Source organism: Carya illinoinensis, chromosome 4, assembly GCF_018687715.1.
Source record: "Carya illinoinensis cultivar Pawnee chromosome 4, C.illinoinensisPawnee_v1, whole genome shotgun sequence".
Lineage (NCBI taxonomy): Eukaryota > Viridiplantae > Streptophyta > Magnoliopsida > Fagales > Juglandaceae > Carya > Carya illinoinensis.
The window spans coordinates 11,330,862-11,349,215 of NC_056755.1; the positions used below are offsets into that span (position 1 = coordinate 11,330,862).

Consider the following 18,354-nt stretch of genomic DNA (forward strand, 5'->3'; position numbering starts at 1 on the left):
CTCACAATGCATACCATGTATTTGAACAAGCATAATTCAATTCATAGTTAACATTACGATAACAATTTCAAGTTAATTTTCACTTTGTTTAATTATGAACTAATAAATCTTCAAGAATAAAGCTCATTTTCAATTATTATTTTTTTTTTTTTGAAATGCTCGCATCCTTCAAGGAATTAATCAAAAGATTGAACGAATTGGTTGAAAGAATTAATCAAAAGTTGTGAACTAATTGTAAACCTTATCTATATCTTTCACTTTATTTTTATAAAAATAAAAAATAAAAAAAAATGATTAAAACGCACAAAGTTATTGTAATGCAAATGGTGAAAAATAAACCCATCACATTGGTTTGCAAGTTGGAAGGTTCAAACCAGTCAAAACACGTGGCAACCATATGTCATGTGTTTGGTAAGTTAATAATTATGTAGTCCAGCTAGCTTACAATTGCAATCGGATTTACAATGAAGTTTCAGAGCTATATATATATAATTTATATATTCACTTGCAACTTCCCTGGCTGGTATGTAAGTCGATTTGATTTGCTTTAAGACTAATATTTCTACGAAATGTCGCTAGCTAATGATGTTTAACTGATGTTCTCAATTGCTAATAAATATAATATAAAGGAAACTAGCCCATTTCAAAACCACCAGATCATGATCTCATAATTAAGCTGGCTAGCTATTAGAGATTGGCTCCAACATATATATTGAAAGTTAATTTAATTCATTTACTAAATGCACTGAGCATCCACGTTATGACTTTTGATTTTCATTTGCGGATCAAAAAACTCAAACCCAGTGCCAAACGGCGTCGTTTTGGCATTGGATTATTACCCCAAATTCCTAATTCTCCCCCTCCCCCCAATTTCTCTCTGACTCTCTCTCTCTCTCTCTCTCTCTCTCTCTCTCTACCAATCTTCCAGAAACTCTAGCCTCCCTCCCTCAGTCTGTCATCGCTGTCATTCACATCATCTCCAACTCGCCTTCATCTCGTCATCCTCAAAAACACTATAAATCAAGGTTAGTTTTTTATTAACTCTTCTTCCATTTCAGTTCTTTAGTTTATGGTGTGGTTTGTTTAGTGTGTGTGATTTGTTTGGTGCAGTTTCTGATTTTGGGTGTGATTTGTTTTAGGTTTTTGATTTTAGGTGTGATTTATACAAATTTTGCTCCTATTTTATTCATGTCTACAACTGATTTTAGGTTTAGACATACTGTGAAGAGTATATGAGGTTCAGTGGAATGTGGAATATTATATGAGGCAGAGAGCCTCTTGATGCATGCTTAATGAAGATATTTTAATGCAGAAAATAAAAAAGTTATTTATTTATTTATTTGGTAGGTTAGTTGAATTAATGAGTCCAACTGCGGAATTGAATAACAGGAATCAAAGAAAAAGATGTCATAAAACACTGAGATATCTACCTAGCTGGGCGATGCCTATCAATGATACTTTCCTCCTTGATATTAATTTGCTTCCATGGCATGCAGTGGAATCAAAGAAAAAGACTTGAGGATTGTACATAAAAAGTCTTAGAGATAGAAGATACCACATATAGATTTTAATATAAATAATTTGCAATTATTTAATATAAACCAATGAATACAGACCCAAGATTTTTAGAAGAAATCAAATGATCATATCTCTGTATATTTTATCGATTCATTTCTTAATTTCTCATACGAAAATAATGGTAGTAGGAAAGCTAGCTCTTTATTGGATGTTTTAAGATTTAACCTAGGCATGCATCACATAGCTAGCTAGACATGACCTGCTTGTTATTTTTTATGGATAAACAATAAATCATGGATTCATAATTCTTGAGTTAGTTTCACTCTAGGCTAGAGAATTATCTTCTTTCTACGCAGATTGAACCAATTTCAGAATCTAATCATATTTTAACATGTTTGATCCTGTTTTCTGTGCTAATATAATTTATTATCACTACATTACCCATTTGTAATATGGGCATGATGGATTGAAGATCATGCCCATATTACAACAACATCATCAGCTTCAAGGAGATGTAATCTTATTAGTAGTAAATTGGCTAATTAATGCTATGCAATTAAAACCTCTAAAGATTATTGACTTTCTCTCCATACAAATTGTGTTGGATCTCTCTCAATCAGATTACTCAAAATTGCTACTTGCCAGATTTATTTTGTAATTCATATCTTTTAGTTTTGTATTTTGTATTAATGTAATGTAATGTGTAAATAATAAAATAATATAATATGTAGTGGATTGCATGCATTTTATTTTTTCATTTTTATATATTTTTATTATTCTGGAAAATGTTAGTTTGTATTATGCTTTTTAATGAGTTAATTTTTTTTTTTTATACAATATATGGCTTTTATGAAAATTATGATTTTCAACACTTTTTTTTAATATTTGAAAATATAGGAGAATCATGCTTCTCAACATTTTCATATAAATATAGACTTTTATTATTAAAAAAAAAAGTATGTTTATGAAAGTTGAGTTTTACCCAAAAAAAAAAAAAAAATCTGGGTACAACCCGGTACCCGGATTTCCGGGTTCCTAAAACCCGGATTCACCCGGGTACCGGCCCAGGTCGTAACCCCACTCGGGTTTTAAACCTGAGTTTTAAACCGGGTATACCCGGATACCCGGGTAAACAACCCTAATCTTTTGTTAGTCTTCAAAACTTCGAGCATATATACGAATTTGTTTTAAAATTATTTGTAGAAAAAGGTATTAATTTTTGGAATATTTATATACTTCTGTAAATGAAAAAATATATATATATATTAAAAAGGAAAAGGACAAAAAAGTAGTCTAAGTAGTCCCAATCTTATTTTTCATTTTTTCTAGCCCAATACGTATACAACACAGAAATCTTATCGGTAAGAATTGGTAGGCAACATTATCAATGTCCTATATATAGAAGACGGGTGCTGCTTGACATTGAAAGATCACAACGTTAAACAAGATGACACTCATATATAAAAGACTTATCTCCTTGATGCATTGTTTAATTTAGACCTCACATGGATTCATGTCAACTATCATAATTGATAATCATCCACACGTTGTATTATATATATATATATATATTAATTATGTGCTCACGTAAAATACTAGAGGCTAGGTAATAATATTGATGTGTAAGCTATGACAAAATTAAAAAACAAAATATAATTAACATGGCTTAAAAAATGAAATTATATGAGCATCATGAAACATCATTCATCCGCGTTGTTGGCTAAGAAGGATATCAACAATTGATAGGACATGTAGCCTTCATAAAAATGGCTTATGATACAGAGGAAATATTTGTGTAAAGTAAAAACCTTTTTTTTTTCTTTTTTTTTTTTTTTTCTTTTTTTAACTTTTTTGAGGATTTCAAACTCTTAGGTGATGTTTTTATAAGATATTGAATGATGTACAATTAACAAGGAGGGTGTTAACCCACGGTACTTTTCTTTTAGGGACTCCAAACGTACAACAAAAAATAAATAAATTATTCTTAAATATAAAATGTAAGTAGATAGTAAACTCAAGTGGTGTTTGAATAAAATTAGATCATGCATCCAGCACTCCTAAAGTCTAACCACCTTATAAGAATTTAATTTTTTTACCTGCACACCCAAAAGTATGCAGAAAACATGCTTAATTCAGTGCTTGTGCTGATTTTTCAAGTCAATGGACATCTTTTTCACATATGTCCACAGCCTTCTTAATTAATCAGTGCGCGACATTTCAAATTTAATGACTTGACCATCAACGTCATGACGTCTCTTTACTTTTCATCCATAGAAAAAAAAATTATATTTTTCTTTTAAACAAGAGCCAAAGCATTCACAATTCTTTTTTTCTATGCAATATATACACAATAATGCAGAAATTTGTTTGATGTAATTGCAAATGGTAGACATATTGTAGTACTTCAAGTTAATTGTAGATATTATAGTAATCGACCATCCATCATCCATTGTCAATTTTCTACTCTTCTGTCGTTAATAGTCTTCCTAGAAGTCACCGATTTTTACTTTGGGGTGGGGGGGTTTGGAATGTTGTTTCTAATAAGAATAATAATAAAGAGCTGTAGGATGAAAAATAATATGGCGTCTTTGAAAATTAAAGTATTAAAGGATTTATAAATAAAAAATAAATAAATAAATTGTCATTTTCCTTTTTACTCACTCAACCGCCTAAATGAGCGTCCACCGCAGGTTGTCAAGCTATTGACACCCAACCACATAGGCCAACCGTCTTGCTGAAGATTTTCCATTTTTGCAACCTTCTTGAACCCATTATTTTCGATCTTCCTCTTTGAGTTTGTTTCACCACCCCAAGTTTATATCATCTTCTTTCTTCTTTTTTGGTTTCACTACTCCCTTATCTTTTGTTCTTCAATCAGGTTATATTACCAATCCCAGATATTTAGTGATCGTCATGGATTCCTCAGAACTTCGACGCATTTTTCAAATGTTTGACCGCAATGACGACGGACGGATCACAAAGAAGGAGCTGAAAGACTTGTTAGAGAACTTGGGCATCCAAAAGTACGTAGAAAACATGCTTAATTGAGTGCTTGTGCTGATTTTTCAAGTCAATGGACATCTTCTTCACGTATGTCCATAGCCTCCTTAATTGATCAGTGCGCGACATTTTAACTTTAATGACTTGACCATCAACATCATGACGTCTCTTTACTCTTCGTCCATAGAAAAAAAAATTATATTTTTCTTTTAAACAAGAGCCAAAGCATTCACAATCCTCTTTTTCTATGCAATATATACATAATAATGCAGAAATTTGATTGATGTAATCGCAAATGGTAGACATATTGTAGTAATTCAAGTTAATTGTAGATATCATAGTAATCAACCATCCATAATTCATTGTCAATTTTCTACTCTTCTGTCGTTAACAGTCTTCCTAAAAGTCACCGATTTTTACTTTGGGGTGGGGGGGTTTGGAATGTTGTTTCTAATAATAATAATAATAAAGAGCTGTAGGGTGAAAAATAATTTGGCATTTTTGAAAATTAAAATATTAAAGGATTTATAAAAAAAATAAATAAATAAATTGTCATTTTACTTTTACTCACTCAACCGCCTAAATAAGCATCCACCGCAGGTTGTCAAGCTATTGACACCCAACCACATAGGTCAACCGTCTTGCTGAGGATTTTCCATTTTTGCAACCTTCTTGAACCCATTATTTTCGATCTTCCTCTCTGAGTTTGTTTCACCACCCCAAGTTTATATCATCTTCTTTCTTCTTTTTTCGTTTCACTACTCCCTTATTTTTTGTTCTTCAATCAGGTTATATTACCAATCCTGGATATTTAGTGATCGTCATGGATCCCTCAGAACTTCGACGCATTTTTCAAATGTTTGACCGCAATGGCGACGGACGGATCACAAAGGAGCTGAAAGACTCGTTAGAGAACTCAGGCATGCAAAAGTACGTAGAAAACATGCTTAATTGAGTGCTTGTGCTGATTTTTCAAGTCAATGGACATCTTCTTCACGTATGTCCATAGCCTCCTTAATTGATCAGTGCGCGACATTTTAACTTTAATGACTTGACCATCAACATCATGACGTCTCTTTACTTGTCGTCCTTAGAAAAAAAAAATTATATTTTTCTTTTAAACAAGAGCCAAAGCATTCACAATCCTCTTTTTCTATGCAATATATACACAATAATGCAGAAATTTGATTGATATAATTGCAAATGGTAGACATATTGTAGTAATTCAAGTTAGTTGTAGATATTATAGTAATCGACCATCCATCATCCATTGTCAATTTTCTACTCTTGTGCCGTTAACAGTCTTCCTAGAAGTCACCGATTTTTACTTTGGGGTGGGGGGGTTTGGAATGTTGTTTCTAATAATAATAATAATAAAGAGCTGTAGGATGAAAGATAATATGGCGTCTTTGAAAATTAAAGTATTAAAGGATTTATAAAAAATAAATAAATAAATAAATTGTCATTTTCCTTTTTACTCACTCAACTGCCTAAATGAGCGTCCACCGCAGGTTGTCAAGCTATTGACACCCAACCACATAGGCCAACCGTCTTGCTGAGGATTTTCCATTTTTGCAACCTTCTTGAACCCATTATTTTCGATCTTCCTCTCTGAGTTTGTTTCACCATCCCAAGTTTATATCATCTTCTTTCTTCTTTTTTCGTTTCACTACTCCCTTATCTTTTGTTCTTCAATCAGGTTATATTACCAATCCCAGATATTTAGTGATCGTCATGGATCCCTCAGAACTTCGACGTATTTTTCAAATGTTTGACCGCAATGGTGACGGACGGATCACGAAGAAGGAGCTGAAAGACTCGTTAGAGAACTTGGGCATCCAAAAGTACGTAGAAAACATGCTTAATTGAGTGCTTGTGCTGATTTTTCAAGTCAATGGACATCTTCTTCACGTATGTCCATAGCCTCCTTAATTGATCAGTGCGCGACATTTAAACTTTAATGACTTGACCATCAACATCATGATGTCTCTTTACTTTTCATCCGTAGGAAAAAAAAATTATATTTTTCTTTTAAACAAGAGCCAAAGCATTCACAATCCTCTTTTTCTATGCAATATATACACAATAATGCAGAAATTTGATTGATGTAATCGCAAATGGTAGACATATTGTAGTAATTCAAGTTAATTGTAGATATTATAGTAATCGACCATCCATCATCCATTGTCAATTTTCTACTCTTATGTCGTTAACAGTCTTCCTAGAAGTCACCGATTTTTACTTTGGGGTGGGGGCGTTTGGAATGTTGTTTCTAATAATAATAATAATAATAAAGAGCTGTAGGGTGAAAAATAATATGGCGTTTTTGAAAATTAAAATATTAAAGGATTTATAAAAAATAAATAAATAAATAAATTGTCATTTTCCTTTTTACTCACTCAACTGCCTAAATGAGCATCCACCGCAGGTTGTCAAGCTATTGACACCCAACCACATAGGCCAACTGTCTTGCTGAGGATTTTCCATTTTTGCAACTTTCTTGAACCCATTATTTTCGATCTTCCTCTCTGAGTTTGTTTCACCACCCCAAGTTTATATCATCTTCTTTCTTCTTTTTTGGTTTCACTACTCCCTTATCTTTTGTTCTTCAATCAGGTTATATTACCAATCCCAGATATTTAGTGATCATCATGGATCTCTCAGAACTTCGACGCATTTTTCAAATGTTTGACCGCAATGGCGACAGACGGATCACGAAGAAGGAGCTGAAAGACTCGTTAGAGAACTTGGGCATCCAAAAGTACGTAGAAAACATGCTTGATTAAGTGCTTGTGCTGATTTTTCAAGTCAATGGACATCTTCTTCACGTATGTCCATAGCCTCCTTAATTGATCAGTGTGCGACATTTTAACTTTAATGACTTGACCATCAACATCATGACGTCTCTTTACTCTTCGTCCATAGAAAAAAAAAATATTTTTCTTTTAAACAAGAGCCAAAGCATTCACAATCCTCTTTTTCTATGCAATATATACACAATAATGAAGAAATTTGATTGATGTAATCGCAAATGGTAGACATATTGTAATAATTCAAGTTAATTGTAGATATTATAGTAATCGACCATCTTTCATCCATTGTCAATTTTCTACTCTTCTGCCGTTAACAGTTTTTCTAGAAGTCACCGATTTTTACTTTGGGGTGGGGGGGTTTGGAATGTTGTTTCTAATAATAATAATAATAAAGAGCTGTAGGGTGAAAAATAATATGGCGTTTTTGAAAATTAAAATATTAAAAGATTTATAAATAAATAAATTGTCATTTTCCTTTTTACTCACTCAACCATCTAAATGAGCATCCACCGCAGGTTGTCAAGCTATTGACACCCAACCACATAGGCCAACCGTCTTGCTGAGGATTTTCCATTTTTGCAACCTTCTTGAACCCATTATTTTCGATCTTCCTTTCTGAGTTTGTTTCACCACCCCAAGTTTATATCATCTTCTTTCTTCTTTTTTGGTTTCACTACTCCCTATCTTTTGTTCTTCAATCAGGTTATATTACTAATCCCAGATATTTAGTGATCGTCATGGATCCCTCAGAACTTCGACGTATTTTTCAAATGTTTGATCGCAATGGTGACGGACGGATCACGAAGAAGGAGCTGAAAGACTCGTTAGAGAACTTGGGCATCCAAAAGTACGTAGAAAACATGCTTAATTGAGTGCTTGTGCTGATTTTTCAAGTCAATGGACATCTTCTTCACGTATGTCCATAGCCTCCTTAATTGATCAGTGCGCGACATTTTAACTTTAATGATTTGACCATCAACCTCATGACGTCTCTTTACTTTTCGTCCATAGAAAAAAAAATTTATATTTTTCTTTTAAACAAGAGCCAAAGCATTCACAATCCTCTTTTTCTATGCAATATATACACAATAATGCAGAAATTTGATTGATGTAATTGCAAATGGTAGACATCTTGTAGTGATTCAAGTTAATTGTAGATATTATAGTAATCGACCATGATATATTTTATAAGTTCACCACCGTTTTATTTTATAAGGAATGTTACTTTCTTTATTTCATCCCATATATTGAGTAAATCTTAATATTTCTTCACTACTTTATATAAACATTCTCGTTTCTTTCTTTTCAAAAATCATCTTCTTTCTTCTTTTCCAATTTATCTTACTTTCAAACTATTACATGTTTTAAAAAATTCATCTTTTTATAGCAATTATTTTACCTTTTGTTTTAAATTGTACTTTCTTGGTTGGACGTACAAAGGATTGAAGGGAAGAAGAGAGGTGCTTTGGAGTGATTGAAAAGTAATAAATATTTGGATGAGATAATGGAGAATAAAACCAAGAGTATTACAAATATTTTTAATGAAAGTTATTTCATTCATATTTTTTGAAAAAATTATTCCTAAAAGAATTAAGGTCGGCATCTATCAAATATAGGTTTAAATATAAAAAAATTAATCAAGTCTATTTAAATAATTGAAAGATATAACAATGACTAATGGGTTGATAATTTTAGTAATCTCGTTAATAAAGTATTAAGTAACTAAGCCTATCAAGTTTCTTTAGTAGTGAAGCACATGTTTTGGGGGGTGGGCCGAGAGGGAGAGAGAGAAGGATAGGCTTTGATGTTTTTGCACTCTTTAGGGGATGGGCTTTTAATTACTCTTTGGGCTGTGAGACATATTGATATAGGTCTAGGTTAGTGATGGGCATTCATCAATTCGTAGGGTATGACCATAAACTCATATCTCTTACCAACTCAAAATAAAAATTCAAAAGAATTGTGTGCAGATAAATGTTTTGGAAAAGGAAATGACAAGATTCTAGTTTTTGTTCAACTTCTACAGAATGTGTGCAAAAAGCTTTATAATCTTCTAGAAATTGATAGTTATAAAATGAATTTTTTTGGCAATAAGTATGCGTGTGTGTTAGATATACTAGAGGTAATAACGTTCATGCGTAGAGTACAAAACATAAAATATGATTAAAGAATGTAATTATATGCACATTATGAAACATTCATAAGTTGTAGTACGAATTAATAGGGCATTAGCCTTCTAAAAAATGCCTTAATCTTTTTTTTTTTTTCTTTTTCAAAAATTATCCAGAGGAGCTTGTACAAAGTTAAGGGGGGGTTTCAAACTGCTGGGTGTTGTTTTTATAATGTTATAAAGGGCACTACAGTGTTACCCCTAAGGCTTACGAGGTATTTGTAAACTTTCAATGCCTCCTTCAAGCATTTTTACGACTTTATTCATTGAATGGCGATCATTTGGATTCATCTGTATACACCATAATGCAACTGTAATAATCTCTTTGGCTATTTTCATTTCCACTTCCATGGCATATTCTATTTTTATACTATTTTCATCTTGCACTTCTAGATAATCAAAACCACAAGCTACTAGGCCTAGAGCTATGTCATCATGCATCTTAGGAGTGTGCATCCGGATCCGGATCCGGATATCCGGCCATAACCGGATCCGGATCCGTGTTTCAAAATCCGGGCGGTTATCCGCCCGGATTGAATCCGGACTCAATCCGGGCGGATAACCGGATTCAATCCGGATACCCGGATTGTAACCGGATATCCGGAATTTTTTTTTTTTTGGCTTTGATCCCGGATATCCGGGTTATACCCGGGTTCAATCCGGGTTTTGAAAAAAAAAAAAAAAAAATTCTATAAAAATCTTTATAACTTTAAAAAGAATTATAACACTTTTTTTTTTAAAAAAAAAAAATATGATCTCATATCTAAATTGCCCAGATTTTTTTAAAAAAATAATCAAAACACTTTAAAAGAATTTTCTAAAAAAATTAATCGAACAAAAAAAAAAAATACAAACTAGATAATATTGTTATTACATAATTTACATCACAATGCAAAACATAAATTTACAAAGAATAAAATAAATAATAATACATAAAAACTCCAAATATTGAATCTTGAATCTTGAATTTGGGGGAAAAGCTCCAAATATCATAAAAGCTCCATCAATGTCCCTACTGAGCATTCAGCTAATTAAAATCTTCCAAATATCCATCAAGCTCCATCAATTGCTGCGATACATGACTTTGTCAAGGGCTTAAGCACAGAATTATATGTCATTTCTTTGTTTGAAACTCTAAATATATATGTTGAAATCCAACCAACTGTTAGGCCCAAAACCAGTACCAGCTGAACTACATTCCCCGCTTGCAGAGGATCAACTCCTATAAACTACACATGAAATCATGACTTTTGTGATGGGCAGTATTAATTCTACTACTAAAAATTCCAACTAAGCTTCAAATGCAAGGATGTGGCATGCTTCTTAAACACTAGATGAAGCAACAAGGTAGATGAAATAGTACCACCTTTGAACTGACATAAGTATATTAAATATTGGCAAGTTTGAAGTCTCTATTTCCAGCAAACATTTGTAAGTGGAAAAAAGGCAAATTAAAAACAGGAAAGAGGTCGAATCCCTCCATCAGAAAGTGTAAAACAAAAAGAAATAGACATATCAAGTGTACCAAAAAGTTTAAATGATTACATAAGAGAGGCTAATACCTCCAATCCAGTTTTCAAGCCAATGCCTAGGACAATAACTCCAAGTCCAATTAGTAAAACATCCTTCCTTGTGTAACCAAATGATGCCTGCTCTAGAAACAAGAAGAAGTTACTGAAATGCCTTCTATTTACTTTTTCTCTTATTGGACTGCTATGAGTCTAACAGTAGTATCCAAATTAATGAATTCTAAAGAAACCTTACTTTCACCCAAATTAACAATGCCCTCTTGTTGCTTCTTTATTTTCTAAGTGGAAGCACAATAAACACTGCATATGTAGGAAAATGCAGTGTACATGATCAGTCAACTTATATAAATTAAAATCCCGCAAGAAAAAAAAGTATACAAAGTAAAGTCTCATACCATGATTAAATATGCAGTGTATGCAAAGAAGCTCCAAAGTTCACACCATCAATAACAAAAAATTAAGTTGCTGAAGTTGAAGGAAGAGGGTTACCTTAAGAAGAAAAAAATTTAGAGGTTAAGTTAAATGGATAAACTAGCAATAAAAAATCAAAATTAACAAATAAAAGCATTTACCTTCGATGGCAACGTCTTCTACATGTTCCTCCACCTCCCAAGAACTAAGTGGTTCACAACTCAACCAATTTTGTGTGCAAATTAGTGCTTGGACAGTTTCCGGCGCTCATGAGCTTCGGTATGGGTCTATTACACGTCCACCAGTGCTAAATGCGGACTCAGATGCGACGGTCGAAATAGGGATGACCAATATATCACGTGCAATCTCCGCAAGGATGGGATATCTAAATGAGTTCCTCTTCCACCAATCCAAAATATCAAATTCAAGTACTTTTGGTTCAATCACATCCGACAAATACCTCTCTAAGTCTGAGCTAAATACCGAACTGTTTTGCCCCTCAAGATATTGATCTAGAGATGTATCAAAATCTTCATATTCCAAGTCGTCACCAATAATACTTGAGGAACTTGAAACTTGTGCCATATTTGATCTTCCACTATTTAGCCCATAAAACTTGTGGTATTGCTCAATCAAACGATTCATGAGCAATCTTACATTGGCCTCAATTCTATCTCCGCATTCATCCCCTTTGCACTTTTTTAACCAATATGACAAGGCTGTGATCTTATATCGAGGGTCAAGGACAAAAACTACATAAACAATCAAGTTCATCTTATTCGTGCCCCCCCAATATTTATCAAACTTAAGTTTCATATTAGATGCCATCCTCCTCAACATATCATCCCCACTCTGACCCATTTTGTTCAAATTGTGCTCAATTGTAGAAATTTGTTGAAATAACAAATTGGATGTCACATAAGATGAGCCGGATATTTTCAAAGTGGCATCATAAAAAACTTTAAGAAACTTAATAAAAACACGAGCCCTTTGCCAATCTTCAAATGGAGGCGCTGCAAGCTGTGACTCTCTCACTCCCATTAGCACAAAAGCTTTTTCATATTTTTCAGCAATACTAAGCATTAGGTATGTAGAGTTCCATCTAGTGGGAACATCTAGACACACCATTTTTCCACATACAATATTCAGCTCCTTCGCACATGTTTTAAACATATCAAGCCTTGCCGGTGAGGACCTCACAAATCTTACTGCTTCTCTAATCTTATTTATAGCATCATATATAATTTTTAAACCATCACATACAATGAGGTTTAAAATATGTGCAGCACATCGCACATGTATAAACTCGCCTTCCAAAATTGTTAACTCCTTATTTCTTATGCTCCTCCTCACATGATCAATAGCGACATCATTAGAGGTGGCATTATCCACAGTGATCGTACAAAGGCGGTTAATCTCCCAATCCATCAAGCAAGACTCTAACATCCAAGCAATTGTTTCACCTCTATGATTAGGAATCTTGAAAAACATTATGATTTTCTTGTGTAGTACCCAATTTTGATCAACATAATGACACGTGACACAAATATAATTCTTGTTTTGCACCGATGTCCATATATCGGTGGTCAAACAAACTCTTTGATTGCTCAACAAAACTTTCAACTTTTGCTTCTCCTCCTTATATAAACCAATACACTCTTTTTGGAAGGTGGTTCGGGATGGCAAGTTGTGTCTAGGCTCTAAATAACCCATGAGTTTAATAAATGCCGGATGCTCTATAACCTTGAATGGCAACTCACACTGGATAAACAAATTAGAAATCATCCCCTTTAATTTTTCACGATCATATTGTCCTAACATTTGAGGACTAGATCCTCTCCCATCCATTCTAACTCCAGTGTGTGATGGTGATTTATCCTTCTCAAGATTTTTATCCTGTCTAATGGGAGACTCCGGACAAGAATATCCTAGGTGGTGCGACATTGATGAAGTACCATTTTTATAATGGCATCCATAAATCTTGAAACAATAATTGCATTGAGCTTTCGGTGCAATGGGATCAACGGGTTCAATCTTTGTAAAATGATCCCATACATGAGATTGGTTGGTAGCCTTCTTGGCTCTTTTTGGCTTTGGGGGGAGAGATAGGGCGGGCCCGGGGTTTGGGGTATTTATGGAGGAAGGCACTAAAGGACTAGTGTCTTCCTCCATGTCTAATGAAATATGAGCTGAACTAGAACCACCAACACTATCACTAAAACTACCTTCCATCTGTTTTAAGCATAAGAAAAGAAAAAGAAATATAATAAAAATCAAATCAGCAACAATACAAATATATGTTTTATTCTCATTAGAAACTTTAGGCAGAAGTAGTAATATATATTTAGATAGAGGCAGGCACTACTGCATGCACAAGGAAAATGTCATGAGCTAGTAATATATATTTAGATAGAGACACCAAGCTTGCCCTCATAGGCTCTTTTGAGGAAGTAGTAGTTAAAACTTACAAGATGAGGATGAGAAAGAATCTTATTAATGGATATAAAAGACACCAGATGGAAGAAAAACTATAGGCTCTGTTCTGAAAGTGGTATTTTGACAAGACAGATATAAGAATCTAATTTTGACACTACTTAAAATAATCATGATCAATAATTAAGAGAGTGAACATTGAGATGTAGCTCATCATGTGCTTAAAGGTATAGGTTTGGTGTAATCCATGAAAAAGTTGTAAAGTACTACTGTAGGCACAAATTCATCATCTGAAATAGAAATAATTATAAGTAAAAGTTGGAAGTCAGTAGTAAAGGGCATGCATGTATGGAAATAATTACAAGCAAACATGGTAGGCAGCTAGTGTTGATTAGGTAGCTTATATATTTTGTATTTTGTATTTTTGAATTTGTTTTTACAATTTTCAAAGCCAATCCATCAAAGGGACAGTGGCTGTTACTCTAAGTAAAGGGCAAAAACACAAAAAGAAAAACAGCTGGATACCAACTTAACCCCAACAAATGGACGTAGACTTGTTATCCATCCAAAGAAATAAATATTAAGGCTCAACTTGTAATATATACAAAATTATGTACATATATATCTAATCCGTGACTTAATTATGTACATATAGATCTAATCCGTGACTTAATTAACCCCAATTCATTGAATCGTGATAGAGTTGACTAATTCACATGAAGACTACAAAAACATACATATAGTGAACTTAAACAATTGTATAGGTGACCATAATCATGATTTTGTCTCTTTGCCAAAACAACAAAAACAGCCAAACCCATGTTTTACACTTCCTATCCAGAAATATTAATTATTAATCATAACCACCAAACCCAAATGCCAGTCAAGCAAAAACAGAAAAAATAAATAAAGAATTCAATGTCAGTTCCAGCAAAAAAATCTAACCAAACCGAGAGAGAGGCAGAGACAGAGAGCTTTGCCAAAACAAATCAAATACAAACCCAAATAGATGCGAAAGTCAAACAAAAACCCAGAAAAAAAATCTAACTAAACCGAGAGAGAGGCAGAGACAGAGAGACCAAAAGCATGAAAACGGAAATCCAACCAAACCGAGAAAAAAATCTAATACAAACCCAGAAAAGAAAAAATCTAACCAAACCGACAGAGAAACAGAGAGAGAGAGATTAACATACTGTGGCTTCGAGAGAGTTGAGAGACGGCAAGGATGAGAGACGGGACGGCTAGGGTTGTGAGACGGCACGGCTAGGGTTGAGAGAAGACTAAAGTCTGAAGTGAGAGTTTTGCTTCGGTTCGAATGATCGATAGAGTTGAGGGGAAAGGAAATCAAAGCGTGAAGCGGTGTCGTTTTTGGATCCGGTTACGGATTACCGGATTATAAAACCGGATCCGTAACCGGATCCGGATTTTATAAAACCGCCCGGATTCACCCGGATCCGGATTTCCGGTCCGGACCGGAAAAAAATCCGGTCCGGATGCACACCCCTAATGCATCTTCTCTTAGTTTAGAAGGATCAGTGCCTCCTTTGTGTGAATAAAAATATATTTAGTGAGAAGTTCTTTGGAAATGAACTCAGCTCATGTATAAGAGTAAGCTTTGATGCTTAAACTCAAAATTCAATTACATCCATCGCATCAACATGTTGAATCCTTCGATCCAATGGTTGAGAAAAATATGTTGTTGCGCTACTTTCAAAATTCTACCAATTAAGCATGGTAACTATAATTTTTGTAAAGTTTGTTAATGTTATCTATCTCCTTCTTTTGTGTATATCTTCTAGAAGGGGAAATATAAAATGAAGAAGACGAAAGGCCGAGACATATAGCTTCTTACTGAGGTCAATAATAACGATCATTAGTGGTATTTGGGTTCCTACAAGACAGAATACATTAATTAATTGACCAAGAAAGTTATTTAATGAATTACAAAATTCGAGGCCTAAGAAAATGGTACAAACAAGTCTCCAACCGTATAAACTAGATTGCCATGCTATGTAAAATGAAATGATTAGAATATCGAGTTTGTGTTCGAAGTCTTCTATGTTACCCTGTCAAAAAACTTGAATAATTAAGAGGAGTTTGAATTTCATCATATAATATATACAAATCTAACATTTATATCATAGAAATCTCACCTTTATAATTAATTATATTCATCTAAATAAGTTGTGATATGGTCATCAACCCAACATCCTGCTTTGCAGAAGAAAAGAATAACATCATCATCATCATTTGGAAATTCATAATAAATTAATAAGTAATGCTAAATACAATCCTAAAATGTGCAACCTTGTAATATGCCCTTCTTCTTTAACGATTCTGAATACTGGTTCGAGGTGGTCACTCTCCACGAATGTAGCAAGAAGTAAAGAGAGAGAGAGTATATGATCACTGAATTCCAACTGAATTCCAGAGTTGGCCTTCTTCCCAACTCGTGGTTGCTTTTATATTCAACAAAACAAATCAAAACGAAAACACTTTACTTACAATCAAGATCCTCTGCAAAATGACATCACTCTACTAAAACTCCTCTAACGACAACGTTCCATTTACAACACTCAATCACCTTGGAGTAAGACGACACAAGATTTACAACACGACATTAATTAAAGTGACATTGTATCAATCGACTCCTAACTAACAAAACTACCATACGATACTTCATAGAATTAGCCCACTTCCTTCAATTTGATCTTCCTTCCCTTATCACCTTCCATCACTGCATCACTTCTACAACACATGACTACTTTCCCCTTTCAAAGCACCTTGCCCACAAGGTGAGGAAACTTATTACGTAAGTGCCAATAAGACTCCCAAGTAGCATCTTCCACCCATTTCCACTGGATTAAGACTTCCACCATTGCTCTGTTATTAATCTTCCTACTCCTCTACAACACACACTCTGGTTTTGGTGCTAATTCTCCTTAAAAATCAATTGAATGTAATGTTGACAAAGGAGAATTGTACTGACCCAATTTCTTCTTTAAACAGGATATATGAAATATAGGATTGACGGAACTGGGTTGTGGCAGATCAAGTTTACAAGCAACTTGACCAATCCTCTTAGTGATCTGAAAGGGCCCAAAGAATCTAGGGAAAGCTTAAAGTTCCTCCTAGCTACTAATGACTACTATCTATAAGGTTGCAGCCTAAGATACGTCCAATCTCACACTAGAAACTCCCTCTCAGTTCTTCTTTTGTCAACTTGAAACTTCATTCTTTCTTGAGAAGCAAACAAATTAAGCTTTAACGTGGATATGATCATCATGATATCTAGTTTTCAACACCTCAACAACTGCCAGATTAGCACTTAGTCCAAGTATGTAACATTGCAGTTTAGTGGGTTGGGGGAGAGGGAGTCTGCCATACACCACTTCATAAGGAGTCAACTTTGTAGAGGTATGGTAGGTAGTATTATACCACCACTCAACCAAAATCAACCAACCAAACCATAGCCTAGGTTTATCTCCAGTAAAACTCCTAAGAAAATGCTCAATGCACTTGTTGACTGCCTCAATCTGTTCATCACTTTGAGGGTGGTAAGCAAATCAGTAAGAGATGGTTACTCCTCGCAACTTGAATAATTCCCACCACAAAGAACTAGTAAAAGTTGCGCCTCTATCTCAAACAATGTTCTGAGGCATGCCATGCAACTTAAAGACATTATCAAAAAATAATGATGCCACATTTGCTGTTGTAAATGGATGTTTTAAGGCCATGAAATGGGAGTACTTAAAATAATCTATCAACAACAACCATAATGACAGAGTATCCTTTTGAGATTGGTATCCCTCCACAAAATTCATCCTCAAGTCTGTCCAAATATGTTGGGGCACTGGGAGAGGCTGTAATAGACTAGCAAGGCTCATATTCTCCACCTTATTCTTTTGATAGATGTCACATTCTTTAAAATACTTTTCACCTCACGCTTCAGGCTAGGCTAGTAAAAATCATGTCTAGCTCTATGCAAGGACTTAAGGAAACCAGAATGACCTACCAATGGATTAACATGTATAAAATTCAAAATTACAAGCTTCAACTCCGAACAATTTGGTACATAAATCCCCTCTTTCTTAAACAACAACCCATGCCTGAGAGAAAATGAAGAAGTGGAAGAAGAACCTCTTTGCAACAAAAACAACTATTGTTGTGCCAATTGATCTGATACATATACTGGCTTCAACTCTTCTAACCATACAGAAGTAGGAAATGAAATAGTAGTAAGCAAAGTGAATCTTCTGAAACTGCCCTTATGACAAAGCATCTGCTACTTTGTTCTCAACCCCCTTCTTGTACTCAATGGAAAATTCATAACTCAACAGTTTGAAATCCATTGTTGCTGAGCTATTGTCCCTACTTTTTGTTCCAATAAGTACTTTAAACTATGATGGTCAATTCTAACTATAAAGGCAGTGCCCAACAAGTAAGGCTTCTATTTTTTAACAGCTAACACAAGTGTCAA

The 18,354-nt window shown here is 34.0% G+C and overlaps 1 long non-coding RNA gene across 1 annotated transcript; it reads left to right on the forward strand.

Moving 5' to 3' along the window:
• Positions 1 to 4,336: 4,336 nt before the first annotated feature.
• LOC122306573 lies at positions 4,337 to 6,698 on the forward strand. The gene is made up of 3 exons (XR_006241469.1): positions 4,337 to 4,541; positions 5,307 to 5,448; positions 6,218 to 6,698. It is a non-coding gene; the product is annotated as an uncharacterized LOC122306573 (long non-coding RNA).
• Positions 6,699 to 18,354: the final 11,656 nt, after the last annotated feature.